Source organism: Phyllobates terribilis, unplaced genomic scaffold (genome assembly GCF_046119375.1).
Source record: "Phyllobates terribilis strain yellow unplaced genomic scaffold, ASM4611937v1 Scaffold_5__5_contigs__length_657084704, whole genome shotgun sequence".
Taxonomy (NCBI): Eukaryota; Metazoa; Chordata; class Amphibia; order Anura; family Dendrobatidae; genus Phyllobates; species Phyllobates terribilis.
The window spans coordinates 75,359,893-75,379,619 of NW_027362765.1; the positions used below are offsets into that span (position 1 = coordinate 75,359,893).

At 46.2% G+C, this 19,727-nt stretch overlaps 1 protein-coding gene and 1 pseudogene across 1 annotated transcript in view; one reads left to right on the forward strand and one right to left on the reverse strand.

The window, feature by feature from the left end:
* LOC141272069 (uncharacterized) overlaps positions 1-1,084 on the reverse strand; it is a 35,532-nt gene extending 34,448 nt beyond the window's left edge. Inside the window, exon 1 of the mRNA XM_073682380.1 lies at positions 1,012-1,084. The gene's annotated coding sequence lies outside the window, so the exon portion shown is untranslated. The remainder of the gene's footprint in view (positions 1-1,011) is intronic.
* LOC141271469 (uncharacterized) overlaps positions 1-19,727 on the forward strand; it is a 524,545-nt pseudogene that overhangs the window by 316,114 nt on the left and 188,704 nt on the right.

The window sequence follows — 19,727 nt, forward strand, 5'->3', positions numbered from 1 at the left end:
TATTGGTACTTTTATATTTATCCCCTATCCTGGCAGCATGCTGCCTTATTGATTGCTCTATTTAAATCATGCTAAAATTCTTTTACTAGGTGGATTTAGATTATGTACCATAATTATTGATTATTTTGCACAGGTTAATGATTTTCTATTCTGGATTATATTATATTATCTTCTGTAAGGGGATTTTTTCCTATCTATTTGTCTTGTCTGTCTTACATGCTCTTTTTATCATGTTTTTTATGGTAGTGTTTAATGTTTGAGAACAATAATAAATTTTGTATGAATTTTTCAAGATACTGTGTACCTATCTGAATTATTTTGTGTGTTTGGTGCCTTTTATGTCCCTTGCTCTCTCTTTCTTGTTTACCCCATTGGCGTCCCACATCTTTCAACAGGTTGCCGTAACAGCCAGTCTAACAAAAGGTACCACAGAACGGCGCCAATAAAAATATGACCCATAAAGCAAAAAACAATGATAAAATACAGAGACATCAACAACAAAGATAAATAGTTATGTCATTTCTCCGAAATGTTGTATATATACAGAAACCACCATTCCTTCCAACCGTGGGGACATTCTCAGATGTCGGAAGCTGTCGGGAAGGTTTGTGGCAAGCACTGATATGATCTGTGCCTGCGTCCACAGCCTGTGCCCTCTGCACCATCTGAGGTTGGCGCAGTAGACACAATGACGTCACTTTATCACCCCAGGTTCAGCGATCCACACACCGCACAGCGGCGCCACCTGTAGATCTGCCGCACTCAGCGCGGGATAGTTAGTGACTATAGTGGAGGGTGGGGATTGTGTGTTGGAGGCCTCATACTGTGTGAGGGTCATGAAAGGAGTATCCTACTGTAAGGGCAATGTGTGTTTTATCTTTCAAAGTTCAGAGGAAATTTAAAAAATAAAAGTATGAATATTATAATGCATCAATGTAAATACACTTAAACAGGGTCAGGACTGAGGGGGTTAATGGCCCCTGCGCCCAATAATGGGGAATCTCCACATACCTCCACCTGCAGAGCCGCCACCACATATATGGCTGTTCTGTGCTTACAGGACCTGTGGTGATGTCACAGGAGGGGAGGGGTCACATGATACATCTCACTTCCTATAAACACAAGAATGGCTCCTCCCACAGAAGAGTCTGGTCACATTGGCACAACATCAACACATGTCCTGTGCACATAGAACAGCCATATATGTGGTGTGCGGCTCTGCTGGTGGAGGTATGTGGAGTTTCCGCATTACATATTATTAATGAGATTTATTCTTTCTCTGCAGGGAAAAAAATATATATAAATACAGTACAGACCAAAAGTTTGGACACACCTCATTTAAAGATTTTTCTCTATTTTCATGACTATGAAAATTGTACATTCACACTGAAGGCATCAAAACTATGAATTAACACATGTGGAATTATATACTTAACAAAAAAGTGTGAAACAACTGAAAATATGTCTTATATTCTAGGTTCTTCAAAGTAGCCACCTTTTGCTTTGATGACTGCTTTGCACACTCTTGGCATTCTCTTGATGAGCTTCAAGAGGTAGTCACCGGAAATGGTCTTCCAACAATCTTGAAGGAGTTCCCAGAGATGCTTAGCACTTGTTGGCCCTTTTGCCTTCACTCTGCGGTCCAGCTCACCCCAAACCATCTTGATTGGGTTCAGGTCTGGTGACTGTGGAGGCCAGGTCATCTGGCGTAGCACCCCATCACTCTCCTTCTTGGTCAAATAGCCCTTACACAGGCTGGAGGTGTGTTTGGGGTCATTGTCCTGTTGCAAAATAAATGATGGTCCAACTAAATGCAAACCGGATGGAATAGCATGCCGCTGCAAGATGCTGTGGTAGCCATTCTGGTTCAGTATGCTTTCAATTTTGAATAAATTCCCAACAGTGTCACCAGCAAAGCACCCCCACACCATCACACCTCCTCCTCCATGCTTCACGGTGGGAACCAGGCATGTAGAGTCTATCCGTTCACCTTTTCTGCGTCGCACAAAGACACGGTGGTTGGAACCAAAGATCTCAAATTTGGACTCATTAGACCAAAGCACAGATTTCCACTGGTCTAATGTCCATTCTATCTGTTCTTTAGCCCAAACAACTACTGCTTGTTGCCTGTCCTTAGCAGTAGTTTCCAAGCAGCTATTTTACCATGAAGGCCTGCTGCACAAAGTCTCCTCTTAACAGTTGTTGAAGAGATGTGTCTGCTGCTAGAACTCTGTGTGGCATTGACCTGGTCTCTAATCTGAGCTGCTGTTAACCTGCGATTTCTGAGGCTGGTGACTCGGATAAACTTATCCTCAGAAGCAGAGGTGACTCTTGGTCTTCCTTTCCTGGGGCGTTCCTCATGTGAGCCAGTTTCTTTGTAGTGCTTGATGTTTTTTGCAACTGCACTTGGGGACACTTTCAAAGTTTGCCCAATTTTTAGGACTGACTGACCTTCATTTCTTAAAGTAATGATGGCCACTCGTTTTTCTTTACTTAGCTGCTTTTTTCTTGCCATAATACAAATTCTAACAGTCTATTCAGTAGGACTATCAGCTGTGTATCCACCAGACTTCTGCACAACACAACTGATGGTCCCAACCCCATTTATAAGGCAACAAATCCCACTTATTAAACCTGACAGGGCACACCTGTGAAGTGAAAACCATTTCCGGTGACTACCTCTTGAAGCTCATCAAGAGAATGCCAAGAGTGTGCAAAGCAGTCATCAAAACAAAAGGTGGCTACTTTGAAGAACCTAGAATATAAGACATATTTTCAGTTGTTTCACACTTTTTTGTTAAGTATATAATTCCACATGTGTTAATTGATAGTTTTGATGCCTTCAGTGTGAATGTACAATTTTCATAGTCATGAAAATACAGAAAAATATTTAAATGAGAAGGTGTGTCCAAACTTTTGGTCTGTACTGTATATATTTTTGTACCGTGTTAGCCAGTAGATAGAAAAATATTTACCGTATTCTTCGGACTATAAGATGCACCGCACCATAAGACGCACCCCAAATTTTGGGGTGGAAAAATAGAAAAAAAATTTTTTTTATAAGATGGTGGTCCATCTTATAGTCTGAATAGGTACGGTATCTTACCTGGGGGGCAGTGGAGCGAGGGTCACAGGAGGCAGGGTCCCTCAGGAAGTCGGCGGCTGCAGCAGAAGAAGTCAGATGCCGTGGAGCCTGTGCCGGGCCGGAGCCTGTTCCTGGCTGAGGCCCCTAGCCAGGCCGGTTCCTGTGCGGAGGCCCCTGGCTGGGGCTGAGGCAGGGGCACCTGGCTGGGGCTGAGGCAGGGGCCTCTGGCTGGGGCTGAGGCAGGGGCCTCTGGCTGGGACTGAGGCCGGGGCCTCTGGCTGGGGCTGAGGCCGGGGCCTCTGGCTGGGGCTGAGGCCGGGGCCTCTGGCCGAGGCCTCTGGCTGGGGCCGGGGCTGAGGCTGGGGCCGAGGCCTCTGGCTCGGCCAAGCGCTGGGGCCTCGGGCTGGGGCTGGTGCCTCGGGCTGAGGCCTGTACCGGCCTGCAGTCGGTGCCGGGCTGTGAGCAGCGAAGCAGTGCGGCCTGCGCAGGTTTCCTGTGTGCGCGGCCATCTTCCTAGAGCTGTGATCTACAGGAAAATGGCCACCGGAGCTACCGGTCCACGCATGCTCCGGCTCGGGCGGCCATTTTCCTGTAGTTCACAGCTCTAGGAAGATGGCCGCGCACACCGGAAACCTGCACAGGCCGCACGCCGCTCACAACCCAACCCCAGCACCGGCCAGGCACAGGTGCCGACCCCAGCCGCTCACCTCTGCTGCTGCTGATGCCAACGCCGCCACTACCACCACCGCATTCCTGGAGGACCACAAGACGCACCCCCCATTTTCCTCCCAAATATTGGGGGAAAAAAGTGCGTCTTATGGTCCAAAAAATCCGGTAGATTTGAGAGTCCTCAGTGTTTGATACCTTTTAATGGCTAACTGAAAAGATGGTATCACGTTGCAAGCTTTCGTGACTACAGGTCTCTTCATCAGGCTAGTATAACACAATATTTGAAGAGTCACATATTTATACACAATAAGACACAGAAATAATGCAATAGATGAGACAGGTAACGTTAAGCAGAGCAATTACTGTGGGAAAAAGATAAACAGTTCTGGCTGTAAATATTGGATTGGTTCATAGATAAGGACTGTTATGATGACCCCAAAGTTCTGAGGACCACATTCCTTAGTTGATGTAGAATGACATAAATCCTTGCGACCCATTCATTCCTGCTCTGAAGGTGTCAAAGGTCACCATTAGTTTATATTCCAAGACTCTTCTGTCTCTCTGAGATTTGAAGTTACCTTTCAATACCAGTAATTTCATGTCTGTGTTGTTGTGATCAGGTAAATAAAAATGCTTGGCCACAGGTAGATCTATTCTTTTTTCTTTTATTGTGTGGTGATGATGATTCATCCTTGTCCTAAATTTTTGCCCTGTCTCCCCTACATACAGACCACCTGATGGACATTTGGTACATGTAATTAAATACACTACATTAGATGTGATGCAGCTGAAATACCTGGAATCTTGAAGTCCTCATGTGAATTTGGGATCTTTATCTTGTCTGTGGTAATTATAAATGGACAGGTTTTGCATGTTTTCTGGTTGCAGGGTAAGGTACCTGTAGGTGATGGAGATGATAGGGAGCTTCTGACAATGATGCTTCTTAAATTTGAGGGTTGCCTGAAACACAGAAGTGGGGGGGTCTGGAAATATGGATTGTAATCAGGCATCTTTTTGTAGTAAGGGTTGTAGTTTCCGTGCAGCTCTCCTTAGCACCTCCAGATTTGGGTTGTAGATGACTACTAGAGGCACCCGGTTGCTTTCTTGTTTAGTTTTGTAATGTAGGAGATGATTCCTTGATATTCTGGTGGCTCTTGTAATCTGGTTCTCAATTGTTCTTGGATGGTAGCCCTGATTCAAAAAGGTCTTCCTGAGGCCACCAAGGTATTTGTCTCTATCCATAGGGTTGGAACATATCCGATTGTATCTGATGGTTTGGCTGTAGACAATAGAGGTTTTTTATGTGTTTCGGATGGAAACTGTCCCATTTAAGGTATGTTGGACGGTCGATTAGCTTCCGGTACAAGGATGTCTCTATTTAATTGTTCTGTACCTTGATGATGGTGTCCAAAAAGTTAATTTCAGTAAAGGAGTAGTTGAGTGTTAGGTTGATAGTGGGATGAAATCGATTAAAGTGCTCATGGAACGTCTTCAGCTGTTGCTCTGACCCCGTCCAGATGATTAAAATATCGTCAATTAAACGATAGTAGGCCAGAGGCCTGATAGGATATGAGGACAAAAACTCACTTTCAAGCTTGCCCATGAAAAGATTTGCGTACTGTGGAGCCATTTTACTTCCCATTGCTGTACCAGTCTCCTGTAGATATATGTTGTTATCAAATTCAAAGTAATTGTGGGTGAGGATGAATTTTGTACGTTTAACCACAGAATCGGCATCAATTCCTGTATTTTCCTTGGAGATTTTGCTGGCATTTAATCCATCCTGGTGTGGGATATTAGAGTACAAAGAATACACATCCATGGTGGCCAGGATGGTTCCTTCTGGTAGAGGACCTATTGCTGCTAGTTTACTCAGTAGGTCAGTCGTGTCCTGAATGTAGCTGGGTGTATTCTTTACCAGGGGTTTAAGAACACCCCCTACGCATCCAGAAACTTGCTCAGTAAGGGTGCCCACACATGAAATAATTGGTCTTCCTGGATTACCAGATTTGTGGATTTTGGGAAGCATATAGAATGTTCCTGTTCTTGGACTCTGGTAACAGGGCATCGGCTCTTATGGATTCATCATGCAGGCAAGATACCAACTTGTTTAGTTCCTTGAAATAGTCCTGTGTATGGTCAAACTCCAGTTTTTTGTAGCGTGTGTCCATCAGTTGTCTGTTTGCTTCCTTCATGTAGTCTGATGTTTTCATCATCACTGTTTCACCACCCTTGTCAGCATGTTTAATGATGATTTCTTTGTTGGTTTTCTAAGATTGTATGGCCTTTCTCTCCTGGGCACTGATGTTGGATACTTGTCTCCTGTTTGTGTCGAGGATGGTGGATTTTATCACATGTCTGAAGGAGTCTATATATGTATCCAAATGAGGGTTGCGTTCAGGTGGAGGTGTCCAATCTGACCTCTTCTTGGTTGTCAAGATCCCTTTTCCTTCAGTTCGGGTCAGTTCTGAATCTTCTGTAGCATTGAAGTATTCCCTCAGGTGCAGTCTCCTGAAATAATTTTCCATATCACTGCAGAGTTCAGTTTTATCTAGGGCCTTAGTAGGACAAAATTAGAGTCCTCTAGAAAGCACGGTCAGCTCTGCTTTGTTGGGTTTATAATCTGAGAGATTGATGACACAGATGCTTCTGTGTCTGGAATGGACTGGTTGTCCAAGTTGTCAGGTTTTGGCTTTGTTTTGTATAGGTTTGTATAGCATCCTGAATTTGGGCGCAATCTCTGTAGCTTCTTTTCCTTGTTATGAATCAGAAGGGTCCGTAGTTTGTTGTAGTATTGCTGTAATTTTTGCTCTGTGTTTTCTGTAAGAGTTTCAAATTACCCTTGGACTTTACTCTTGATGCTGTAGAAGACATGCAAAAGGTGGTTCCTTAGTCCCCCAGAAGTCCTGTGACAAAAGTTTTGTACATAATGAGTATTGTAGGTATAAAGAATTGGGTTTGTAATCCAGAGTCCTTTAGGAATCAGATTCTCCTTTTTGCATTTAGATAAGAAAAAAATGTCGCTGTCCAATTGTGCACGTTTCTTCAGTAGTGGCTTAAGTTCCATGAAGATGCGGTACATTCTGGTATCCTCCATTTTGATACAGGGAAAAAAATTATATTATATATATATATATATATATATATATATATATATATATATATATATATATGTGTATGTATGTATATATATATATATATATATACATACATACATACATACCGTGTTAGCCAGTAGATGGTAACAGATTGCAAGCTTTCGAGGCTTCTCACGCCTCTTCATCAGGCTAGCATTGCCCAATATCTGAAGAGTCAAATATTTATACACATTAGGACACAGAAATAATGCAATAGATGAGTCAAGTAACATTAAGCAGAGCAATTACTGTGGGAGAAAGATAAACAGTTCTGGCTGTAAATATTGGATTGATTCATAGAGAAGGACTGTTATGATGACCCTCAACGTTCTGAGGACCACATTCCTTAGTTGATGTAGAATGACATAAATCCATGCGACACATTCATTCCTGCTCTGAAGATGTCAAAGGTCATCATTAGTTATTATTCCGAGATTCTTCTGTCTCTCTGAGATTTGCAGTTACCTTTTAATACCCGTAATTTCATGTCTGTGATGTTGTGATCAGGTAAACAAAAATGCTTGGCCACAGATAGATCTATTCTTTTTTTTTTTTATTGTGTGGCGATGATGATTCATCCTTGTCCTAAGTTTTTACCCTGTCTCCCCTGTCTCCTCATTCTATATGCTTCCCAAAATCCACAAATCTGGTAATCCAGGAAGACCAATTATTTCATGTGTGGGCACCCTTACTGAGCAAGTTTCTGGATGCGTAGAGGGTGTTCTTAAACCCTTGGTAAAGAATACACCCAGCTACATTCATGACATGGCTGACCTACTAAATAAACTAACAGCAATAGGTCCTCTACCAGAAGGAACCATCCTGGCCAAAATGGATGTGTAATCTTTGTACTCTAATATCCCACACTAGGATGGATTAAATGCCTGCAAAATCTTCATCGAAAATACTGGAATTGACGCCGATTTTGTGGTGAAACTTACAAAATTCATCCTCGCCCACAATTACTTTGAATTTGATAACAACATACAGGTGCATCTCACAAAATTTGAATATCATCAAAAGGTTAATTTATTTCAGTTCTTCAATACAAAAAGTGAAACTCATATATTATATAGAGTCATTACAAATAGAGTGATCTATTTCAAGTGTTTATTTCTGTTAATGTTGATGATTATGGCTTACAGCCAATGAAAACACAAAAGTCATTATCTCAGTAAATTAGAATACTTTATAACAACAGCTTGAAAAATGTTTTTAAAATCCGAAATGTTGGCCTACTGAAATGTATGTTCAGTAAATGCACTCAATACTTGGTCGGGGCTCCTTTTGCATCAATGTGGCGTAGCATGAAGGCGATCAGCATGTGGCACAGCTGAGGTGTTATGGAAACCATGGTTGCTTTGATAGCAGCCTTCAGCTCATGGACTGAAGACATCTAAGGTAGGACCTAATCCGTTTTGTATTGTTACATTGGATGGTCAGGAATCTATCTTCTCCATGTCTGCGGAGCCCAGCGCAATTCCAGTCCCAGTAAGTCTGGCACTAGGGGTCCTTTCCTAGGTGCAGGTTAGAATTGATACATTAATTACCCTTCTCCCTCTTTTTTAGGAGGACAAGGATCCTGCACCAGAAAATAAATTTAACCGAAAATGTGCTATATGTTCAAAAAAACTGTCTTCTTTAAGCAAAAAATATTTATGCCAAAAATGCACAGAGAAGATTTTGAGGGAAGAACAGCCGTCCCTCATAGACGAGATCAAAGGGATAGTTCGTCAGGAGGTTCAGTCTTCATTGGCCTCCTTTTCCAAATCCACTTCTGATTCGCCTCCAAAGGCGAAAAAGAGGAAAATTTCCCTGGAAGAAAAAGAAGACTCGAACTCCCAGGACGAGATGTTCCTTCCAGAAGACCCTATAGAAGAAGGTGAACTTAGTCCAGCAGAGGAAGGTCTGGAAGATAAGAAATATTATTTCTCAATGGAATTTATGGAAGACCTCCTCTCAGCAGTAAGAAGAACGATGGAAGTGGAAGAAGAGAAGCCCTCTAGATCAGTCCAGGAAGAGATGTTCGGTGGTCTCCGCTCAAAGAAAAAGATGGTGTTCCCGATACATAAAAACATTCAGGATCTAATCCTGGACGAATGGGAAAATCCTGAAAGACGACTGAATACACCAGGGGAATTGAAAGACAGGTTTCCCGTAGATGAAGAAACCTCAAAATGTTGGACCGAGATACCTAAGGTTGATATTCAGGTGGCAAGAGTCGCTAAAAAGACAGTATTGCCATTTGAAGACTCATCGCAACTAAAGGATCCTCTGGACCGCAAGATGGACAGCCTTCTCAGAAAATCATGGGAAACATCAGCAGTCCTTCTGAACACAAACATAGTCTCCACGTGTGTTCACGGTCCATGTCAAGATGGCTCAACCAGCTTGAAGAGCACCTAGCTATGGGCACATCCAGAGAGGAGATACAAGCTTCCATACCTTTACTGCAGAAAGCCACTGACTTCCTGGCGGATGCTTCAGCGGAATCTGTGAGGGTAACCACCAGGGCAACAGTCTTATCGAACTCCACAAGGCGAGCACTATGGCTGAAATCGTGGAGCGGTGATGTGGCTTCTAAAATAAAACTTTGTTCCATTCCATTCAGGGGAGAATATATGTTTGGCCAGGCCCTTGATGACCTCCTGGAGAAGGCGGCTGATAAAAAGAAATCCCTGCCTGAACCCAGACACTACAAGAAGACCCCCTTTCGCCCCCCTCGGGAACAGAATCCCCAGTACAGGGGGAAAGGCAAGTCCAGTCGGTGGAGCTACCCCAAAGGGGGGAAAGATAGGAATATTTTTTTCCCAAAAGGACAGCGACAACAGAAGCAGTGACGCCAGAGCAGTGGGGGGACGAATCATGAAATACCTTCCCCAGTGGCAAAAGATCTGCTCCAATCAATGGGTCTTGAAGGTAATTCAAGAAGGGGTAAAGATCGAATTCTCCTCATATCCTCCAAGAAAAGTAAGGATAACTCGTCTAACCTCCCCGAGATTAAGAACCGCATTGATGTCCGGCCTAAAAGACCTACTATCCTTGGGGGCTATTTCACCGGTCCCAAAAACAGAAAGACACACAGGCCACTATTCACGCCTGTTTATGATAAAGAAACCAAATGGCACCTACAGAATAATAATAAATCTGAAACCCTTAAACCAATACATCATCTACCGAAGATTCAAAATGGAGTCCATCAGATCAGCAGTTCCCTTGATAGGACAAGGATACGTGATGGCAACCATCGACTTACAGGACGCATACTATCACGTCCCTATACATCCAACATACCGGAAATTTTTAAGGTTTGCGGTGGTTCAAGAGGATCAAACGTTGCATTTTCAATTCAACGTATTGCCGTTCGGGATATCCTCAGCACCAAGAATATTCACCAAAATTATGTCAAAGGTAGTGGCTTCAATCAGAAAAGGAAAAATCTGCATCATTCCCTACCTCGACGACTTCTTACTAGTAGGTCCCTCGGTGGAATCACTCCAGGAAAACCTGCAGAGAACAATCCAAATCCTGACCACCCTAGGGTGGTTGATAAATCATCAAAAGTCAGACCTGGTCCCTGCCACAGAAAAAACATTTCTGGGTGTTCTACTAGACTCCGCAGACAAACCTCCTTCCTACCGAAAGACAAACAGATACTTTTGAGATCCAAGATATCGAATCTGAAGGCCCTGAACAGAGTGTCCCTAAGGTCTGCCATGTCAACCCTCGGCTCCATGACAGCCTGCATCCAATCCGTAGCCTGGGCTCAGGCTCACACCAGGGTGTTGCAAACCCATATTCTTGCACAGTGGGATGGATCCCCAGACTCCCTAAACAGGAAGATCATGATCCCTCATTATGTGAAGACATCCCTATCATGGTGGCTCAGCCCAAAAATCCTAGGAACAGGGGTTCCATGGTCTCAGTTCCCTCTGATAACAGTCACGTTAGACGCCAGCAAGACAAGATGGGGAGCCGTCATGGCTCAAACCCCCTTCCAAGGGGTCTGGACAGAAGAGACCAGCAGGAGATCTTCCAACTTCCGCGAGTTAAAGGCAATGGATACTGAAATATCGGGTATCGGCCGATATTCGCGGTATCGGAATTCCGATACTTAATTCCGATACTTTTGCAATATCGTATACCGGAATCGGAAGTTCCCATAATGCAATGAGCCATTTTCATTTTATTCAGCCAATGAGGATCCTAAGAAGTGTGGGCACATCCTGTTAGGCATGTAGGCATCTTAACTAATGGCATGGCTGTGATTGGCTGCTGAAATGATGTCATGATGCACTATAAAAGCCGCCGCCGCCATTTTGAGCTCACTCTGCTGTGAATTCAGTTAGGGATAGGATGCTGTTGTTCTGAGGGACAGTTTTAGCTACCTATTTGGTCTATTCTGCTTTACCCAAGCTACTTTATAAATCGCTGTGCCTTGCAGTGCTAGTGCACAGTTCTCTGTGCTGTTCACCGCTTTCTGCAAGGTCTCTGTGTGTGAGTGCAGCTCACCCTGTAGTGTGTGCTTCAGCCACGTCTGGTTATAGTGCACTCAGTGTGTGTCACTGCCTCATACATTGTCCTTTTTTGCCAATTCATAATTTTTCCTGATATCTCCTATTAGTGTGGTGGTTCCATCCGTATTCAGCTAAATTTGTTCCAAACACACTATATAGGAGTAGATAGAGAAATTTTTTTGGTCTTGCAGCGCTAGTGCACAGTGCTCTGCATCTGTACTGTTCACCGCTGTCTGCAAGGTCTGGTGTGTGAGTGCAGCTCACCCTGTAGTGTGTGCTTCAACCACGTCTGGTTGTAGTGCACTCAGTGTGTGTCACTGCCTCATACATTGTCCTTTTTTGCCAATTCATAATTTTTCCTGATATCTCCTATTAGTGTGGTGGTTCCATCCGTATTCAGCTAAATTGGTTCCAAACACACTATATAGGAGTAGATAGAGAAATTTTTTTGGTCTTGCAGCGCTAGTGCACAGTGCTCTGCATCTGTACTGTTCACCGCTGTCTGCAAGGTCTGGTGTGTGAGTGCAGCTCACCCTGTAGTGTGTGCTTCAACCACGTCTGGTTGTAGTGCACTCAGTGTGTGTCACTGCCTCATACATTGTCCTTTTTTGCCAATTCATAATTTTTCCTAATTTCTCCTATTAGTGTGGTGGTTCCATCCGTATTCAGCTAAATTGGTTCCAAACACACTATATAGGAGTAGTTAGAGGAGCCTTTCTGCAGCATTGGGCCCTGCAGCCCCAGTCAGATTAGTATTAGCCTATTTTTTGCAGCCTCATCTATTGCATTGTAGGTTACCTTCCTACATTGTAATAGCTACAAAAAGTTTGTGATACTATCGTTATTACATCTTTAGGCACATCCAGTGTCTTTTTGTGACAAAAAAAACCTAAATAAAGTACCCCAAACACTCCACTTTACAGTTGTGTAGGCCACATTAGCTCATATTAAAGTCTAGTCCACACTTTATAAAATTAGTGTTTCTTATACCTGTTAGCAGCTGTTCAGGAATAAGCACACTAAGCCCTTAGTACTTTTCTGCCTATCTTTATCAGTCTACCAAGATGAAGAAGGCAGGGAGTAAGGCATGTGGTCGTGGGCGTGGAGTTTCTGCAGGGAGAGGACGTGAGGATTCTGTGCCTGCAGGGAGAGGACGTAGGGATTCTGTGCCTGCTGCGGGCACCAGTGACTCAGCATCCCCCAGTTTTACCAGGGAACAGTCCTTTATGCGCAGCTTTGTAGGAGCTAGCCGTACCCCACTGCTGCGGGAGGACCAAATTGAAGCCGTTGTCGGATGGATGGCAGCTAACGCATCGACTTCAATTAGTTCCAGATCCTCTCAGGTCCTGAGCACTGAAGAGCACCCATCTGTCTCTTCACCACCTGCCTAATTGCCCAGGCAGTCAGAGAGCCCTGGACAGGAGCCATCTCTACTTCTGTTCTCTGAATCTCTTGGCTTGGAAAGAGGGGGCCAGCCAAGCAGAATTCGAGAATTTGAAGAAGAGGTAGTATGCAGTGATGCGCAACCGTTTTGTCTCTCTGAATCTGAAGAGGCGGGTGGGCCAGTGCCTATGGTCAGCAGCACACCTCAGTACGCATCTGATGATGAGACTCAGGTGCCACTTTCTGGTGCGTACTGTGCTGTCGAGACTACCCAGGAGAAGCAGTTGTTTGAAGAGGGTGGTGTAGATGATGAGGTCCTTGACCCATCATGGCGTGAGGGACAGGAAGGTGGTGGGAGCAGCTCTGAGGAAGAGATTCCCCGAACAGCCCAAAAAGGAGGGAGAGGGAGGGGGCAGACTTGGTTGCCTGTAGCCTCCACTTCGGCACCCATTAGGAGCATGGCTCTTCCAAAATCCAAAGCGGGCGCTCCCAAGACTTGCAGTGCCTGGTCCTTTTTTGACACAGTTGCAGATGACATTTGCTTTGTCAAATGCAAGCTGTGTAATCAGAAGGTGAAAAGAGGGAAAAGTGTCAGCAACCTCAATACCACAAATATGTGGAAACATGTGCGGACCAAGCACGTGGTGGAGTTACAAAAACACACTGAAGACCTAGGCCAACCTACAGCGCCACCTACCACCTCTTCAGCTCGTGTTGTAGCCTCTTCCTCCAGCTCACACACAGCTGGTTCGGCTTCCTCACAGGATCGCCATGGAAGAATCTCTGGCACTGTTGTACAGAGACACAGTGTAATTCCACCCACAGCACCACTTTCCCAGTCATCCTCACACTCCCAGGCCAGTCTACAGCCATCATTAGCACAGGCATGGGAGAAAAGGCGCCCATACTCGGCAAACCACCCCCGAGCACAGGCTCTGAATGCTGGCATTGCTAAACTACTGGCCCTTGAAATGCTATCATTCAGGCTGGTGGAGACTGACACATTCCGTAACTTTATGGCATTGGCAGTCCCACAATACAACGTGCACAGCCGATTTTATTTCAGCAGGCAAGCCGTCCCTGCCCTGCAACATCATGTGGAGGGAAAAATTAAACATGCGCTACAAAACGCCGTCAGTAGCAAGGTCCACCTGACCACTGATGCGTGGACCAGTAAGCATGGACAGGGACGATACCTTTCCTTCACTGCCCATTGGGTATATGTTGTGGAGCCGGGTACAGATCTTGAGAGTGGCGCTGTACGTGTTCTGCCAACTCCAAGGATTGCAGGAATCCAGTCTGTACACATTGACTCCTCCTCATACTCCAGTTCCTCTGAATCAGCGCTGCAGGAGAAGTCACAGTCTACCTCCACATCGACCCGTGAACGGTTGCCTGTTATGGTGACCAATATGAGCACAGCCGTGGCCAAACGTCAACAGGCCGTATTAAAATTAATTTCTTTGGGGAATCGAAGCCACACAGCGCAGGAGCTCTGGAATGCCATCAAGCAGCAGAGCGACGTGTGGTTTGTGCCAGCGAATCTCCAGCCAGGCATGGTAGTGTGTGACAATGGCCGAAATCTGGTGGCAGCTCTGGGCCTAGGCAACCTCACTCACATCCCATGTCTGGCACATGTGCTCAACTTGGTCGTGCAGAGTTTTTTGAGGGACTATCCGGATCTTGATCCACTGCTTCACAAGGTCCGCATAGAGTGCGCTCACTTGCGGCGTTCCAGCAATGCAAGATAACGCATTGCAGCTCTGCAGCGCCGATTACGTCTTCCGGAACATCGCATCATATGTGACCTACCCACCAGGTGGAATTCAACGTTACATATGTTGGAGAGGTTGTGTGAGCAGCAGGCAGCAGAAATGGAGTACCAGCTGCAGCAGGCGCAAAGAAGTCGCAGTGCGCGCCGTTCATACTTCACCACCACTGAGTGGGCCTCCATGAAGGACATTTGCCACGTTTTGCGTGCCTTCGATTATTCCACGCGGATGGCGAGTGCAGATGATGCACTAGTCAGCATGACTATCCCCCTTATCTGCCTGCTTGAAAAAACACTGCAAGCACTAAGGGACGAGGTTTTGGAAGAGGTGGAGGATGAGGAGTCACAAAAGCCATCTGCTTCTCTACAGTCTGCGCAACGTGGTTCCTCACAAAGGCCTAGGCAGGGGACACTTTGTGAGGAGGATGAGGAGGAGTCAATGGATGAGGAAGACATCTGTCCAGAGGAGGGAGGTACACAATGCTCTAGTAGTCAGTATCTAGAGCGAGGGTGGGGTGATGCAGAGCAGGCAGAGATCACGCCTCAAGCAGGGGACAGCGTTTCTTGGCCAGTTGGCAGTCTGCAGCACATGTTTGATTTCATGCTGCAGTGCCTGAGAAACGACCGCCGCATCGTCCACATTCTCAACACGGCTGATTATTGGGTGTCCACCCTCCTAGATCCTCGCTACCGGGACAACTTACAAAGCCTCATAACACCGTTGAACCGGGAGCGTAAAATGCGGGAGTACCAAGACGCACTGGTGCATTCCATCATGTTCTCCATTCCAACCGAGAGCAGTGCTGCTAGTGCTTTACAAAGCAGCTCAGTGCGTCGAGGCAGTGGAGGAAGCTCTGCACAAAGAGGGAGCAGAAGCAGCGCCTCAGCACAAGGCAAGACCAGTATGGCCGAAATGTGGCAAAGTTTTGTGTCCCCGCCGCCACAAATGTCTACACCATCACAGACAGCTCCAGTCAGCAGGAGGCAACGTTTCCGTCAGATGGTGACAGACTACATGTCTTGCCCTCTTAGTGTACTCCCAGACGGCTCTTCTCCCTTCAAGTTTTGGGTCTGTAAGCTAGATACATGGCCAGAGCTAAGTCAGTATGCATTGGAGGTGCTAGCTTGCCCTGCTGCTAGTGTATTATCGGAACGCGTCTTTAGTGCCGCAGGTGGTGTATTAACAGACCGTCGCATGCGACTATCCTCCGATAACGTTGACCGGCTTACTTTTCTCAAAATGAACAAGGCCTGGATCTCTCATGAATTTGCCAGTCCTCTTCCAGAATAAATAATTGTTGGCAAAAGTATCCAGGTCTCCTGTTCTGTTCATGTTTCTACCACCTGAACTGTAATCCCTGAGCTCCAACACCGCCAGTTGGCGCTCGGAAGTGCCGTCTGCACAGTCAACACTTGCTGCCGTGTCATTGGGGTTCAGTAACGTCAGTTGTTCCCCGGCTGTGCGGACGGCAATTTCTCCTGCTCAGTCCACATTCTCACTACTACAGATTTTAAAGTTGCTCCAATTACACCTCTGGCTCCTCTGTTTTCAGTATTATCCCTGAGCTCCAACACCGCCAGTTGGCGCTCGGAAGTGCCGTCTGCACAGTCAACACTTGCTGCCATGTTATTGGGGTTCAGTAACGTCAGCTGTTCCCCTGCTGTGCGGACGGCAATTTCTCCTGCTCTGTCCACATCCACTGTACTACTGATTTAAAACCTCCTCCAAATACACCTCTGGCTCCTCTGTTTTCAGTATTATCCCTGAGCTCCAACATCGCCAGTTGGCGCTCGGAAGTGCCGTCTGCACAGTCAACACTTGCTGCCATGTTATTGGGGTTCAGTAACGTCAGCTGTTCCCCTGCTGTGCGGACGGCAATTTCTCCTGCTCTGTCCACATTCTCACTACTACAGATTTTAGAGTTGCTCCAATTACACCTCTGGCTCCTCTGTTTTCAGTATTATCCCTGAGCTCCAACACCGCCAGTTGGCGCTCGGAAGTGCCGTCTGCACAGTCAACACTTGCTGCCATGTCATTGGGGTTCAGTAACGTCAGCTGTTCCCCTGCTGTGCGGACGGCAATTTCTCCTGCTCTGTCCACATTCTCACTACTACAGATTTTAAAGTTGCTCCAATTACACCTCTGGCTCCTCTGTTTTCAGTATTATCCCTGAGCTCCAACACCGCCAGTTGGCGCTCGGAAGTGCCGTCTGCACAGTCAACACTTGCTGCCGTGTCATTGGGGTTCAGTAACGTCAGCTGTTCCCCTGCTGTGCGGACGGCAATTTCTCCTGCTCTGTCCACATTCTCACTACTACAGATTTTAAAGTTGCTCCAATTACACCTCTGGCTCCTCTGTTTTCAGTATTATCCCTGAGCTCCAACACCGCCAGTTGGCGCTCGGAAGTGCCGTCTGCACAGTCAACACTTGCTGCCGTGTCATTGGGGTTCAGTAACGTCAGCTGTTCCCCTGCTGTGCGGACGGCAATTTCTCCTGCTTTGTCCACATTCTCACTACTACAGATTTTAAAGTTGCTCCAATTACACCTCTGGCTCCTCTGTTTTCAGTATTATCCCTGAGCTCCAACACCGCCAGTTGGCGCTCGGAAGTGCCGTCTGCACAGTCAACACTTGCTGCCGTGTCACTGGGGTTCAGTAACGTCAGCTGTTCCCCTGCTGTGCGGACGGCAATTTCTCCTGCTCTGTCCACATCCACTGTACTACTGATTTAAAACCTCCTCCAAATACACCTCTGGCTCCTCTGTTTTCAGTATTATCCCTGAGCTCCAACACCGCCAGTTGGCGCTCGGAAGTGCCGTCTGCACAGTCAACACTTGCTGCCGTGTCATTGGGGTTCAGTAACGTCAGCTGTTCCCCTGCTGTGCGGATGGCAATTTCTCCTGCTTTGTCCACATCCACTGTACTACTGATTTAAAACCTCCTCCAAATACACCTCTGGCTCCTCTGTTTTTAGTATTTACCCTGGGCTCCAATACCGCTAGTTGCTGCTCAGAAGTGCCGTCTGCACAGTCAACGCTTGCTCCAGTGTTATTGGGGTTCAGTAACGTCAGCTGTTCCCCTGCTGTGTGTCCGGCAAATTCTCCTGCTTTGTCCACATCCACTGTACTACTGATTTAAAACTTGCTCCAATTACACCTCTGGCTCCACTCTGTTTTTAGTATGTACCCTGGGTTCCAGTACCGTCAGCTGGTCTTCGGCAGTTCTATTGGCTCTTGTACCTTCTGCTACCCATCCGGGTTCCAGTACCGTCAGCTGGTTCTCGGCAGTGCCTTTGGATTAGGTGCCTCCTTCTCGGTATCCAAGTTCCACCAACGTCTGCTGGTCCTTGGTAGTGCTTTCTGGCACAGGTACCTCCTGCTTAGTAACCGAGTTCCAGTACCGTCAGCTGGTCTTCGGCAGTTCCATTGGCTCTTGTACCTTCTACTACCCATCCGGGTTCCAGTACCGTCAGCTGGTTCTCGGCAGTGTCTTTGGCACGGGTACTCCCTCCTGCCCAGCCTGGTTCCAGCACGCCAGCTGTTTCCGGGTAGTGTCAACGTCACTTTGCCTCCAATGCGTTGTCCTGTCGTGTTGCGGTCGGGTTAGCCGACTCTATGGTGCCTGCAGTTTAGGTGACTCCTATGTGGGCTGCGGGATCTGGCAATGAAGGCTGGTTCCATAGTGCCTATAGGACAAGCACCCCCTGTAGGACTGTGGGTTTTGGTAACTGCGGCCGGCTCGCGGCCTTGAACTTTTTTTTACATGGGTACCTTCTGCTACCCATCCGGGTTCCAGTACCGTCAGCTGGTTCTCGGCAGTGCCTTTGGATTAGGTGCCTCCTTCTCGGTATCCAAGTTCCACCAACGTCTGCTGGTCCTTGGTAGTGCTTTCTGGCACAGGTACCTCCTGCTTAGCAACCGAGTTCCAGTACCGTCAGCTGGTCTTCGGCAGTTCCATTGGCTCTTGTACCTTCTGCTACCCATCCGGGTTCCAGTAACGTCAGCTGGTTCTCGGTAGTTCCTCAGCTTTCTTGTACCTTCTGCTACATTTCCAAGTTCAAGCTTTTTGAAATGGTTCTTGGTAATCACTCTGGATCTCCCTGACGAGGACCCTGAAGACGAGGACCCTGAAGACCAACCCTAAGAAGACGAGGACCCCGAAGACAACGACCCTGAAGACGAGGACCCTGAAGACCACCCCGAAGAAGACGAGGACCCTGAAGACCACCCCGAAGAAGACGAGGACCCTGAAGACCACCCCGAAGAAGAGGACCCTGAAGACCACCCCGAAGAAGACGAGGACCCTGAAGACCACCCCGAAGAAGACGAGGACCCCGAAGACGAGGACCCAGAAGACCAACCCGAAGAAGACGAGGACCCCGAAGACGACGACCCTGAAGACCACCCCGAAGAAGACCAAGAAGATGACCCTGAAGAAGTTGACCAAGAGGACAAAGAAGAGAAGACAAGCACCAAGATACAGAAGAACAAGAGACAGAAAACCAAGAAGCAGAAATACAAGAAGCTGCAGAACAAAAAGCGGAAGAACATTAAGCATAAGACTAAAAATCAGAGCAAAAGATAATATCTAAATTATAAGCAGAAGATGACTAAGCAGTGTATGGGGGTGAGTCCGTTCCTCCTCGTGGTGCCCCTGGAAAAGACCTGCTGCTGCAGGCCAAACTGAACGCGGACAAATCCTGTTGTAAATCTTTTGTGACGGGCAGAACGAAAGGTGTAATGTCCAACCTTTTATAGATAACAACTACAGGAATGCCTATCACAAATAAGAATATGATGAAGAAGAAGAATATGAAGAAGATGAAGAAGTAGAATATGAAGAATGTAAAAAAAAAGAATAATACGAAGAAGGTGAAGAAGAAGAAGATGAAGAAGGTGAAGAAGAAGAGGATGAAAAAGATGCTGAGGATGATGAAGGAGAAAGTGTGGGAGAAGTAAAAAAGAAGGTGAAGAGCATGGAAGTAGTGAAACATAAATATCTGACAAAATATAAAAATACTTAACATAGTCAATATTTCCGTAACTCAGAACGTCTTAAAAAAAATATTAATTCCTGCTATTCCATTTGATTGGGCTAAACCTCTATGCCTTTATTGTCTCCCCCACCTCCCCCAATACATTCTACATTATTCTTAGTTGTTTTCC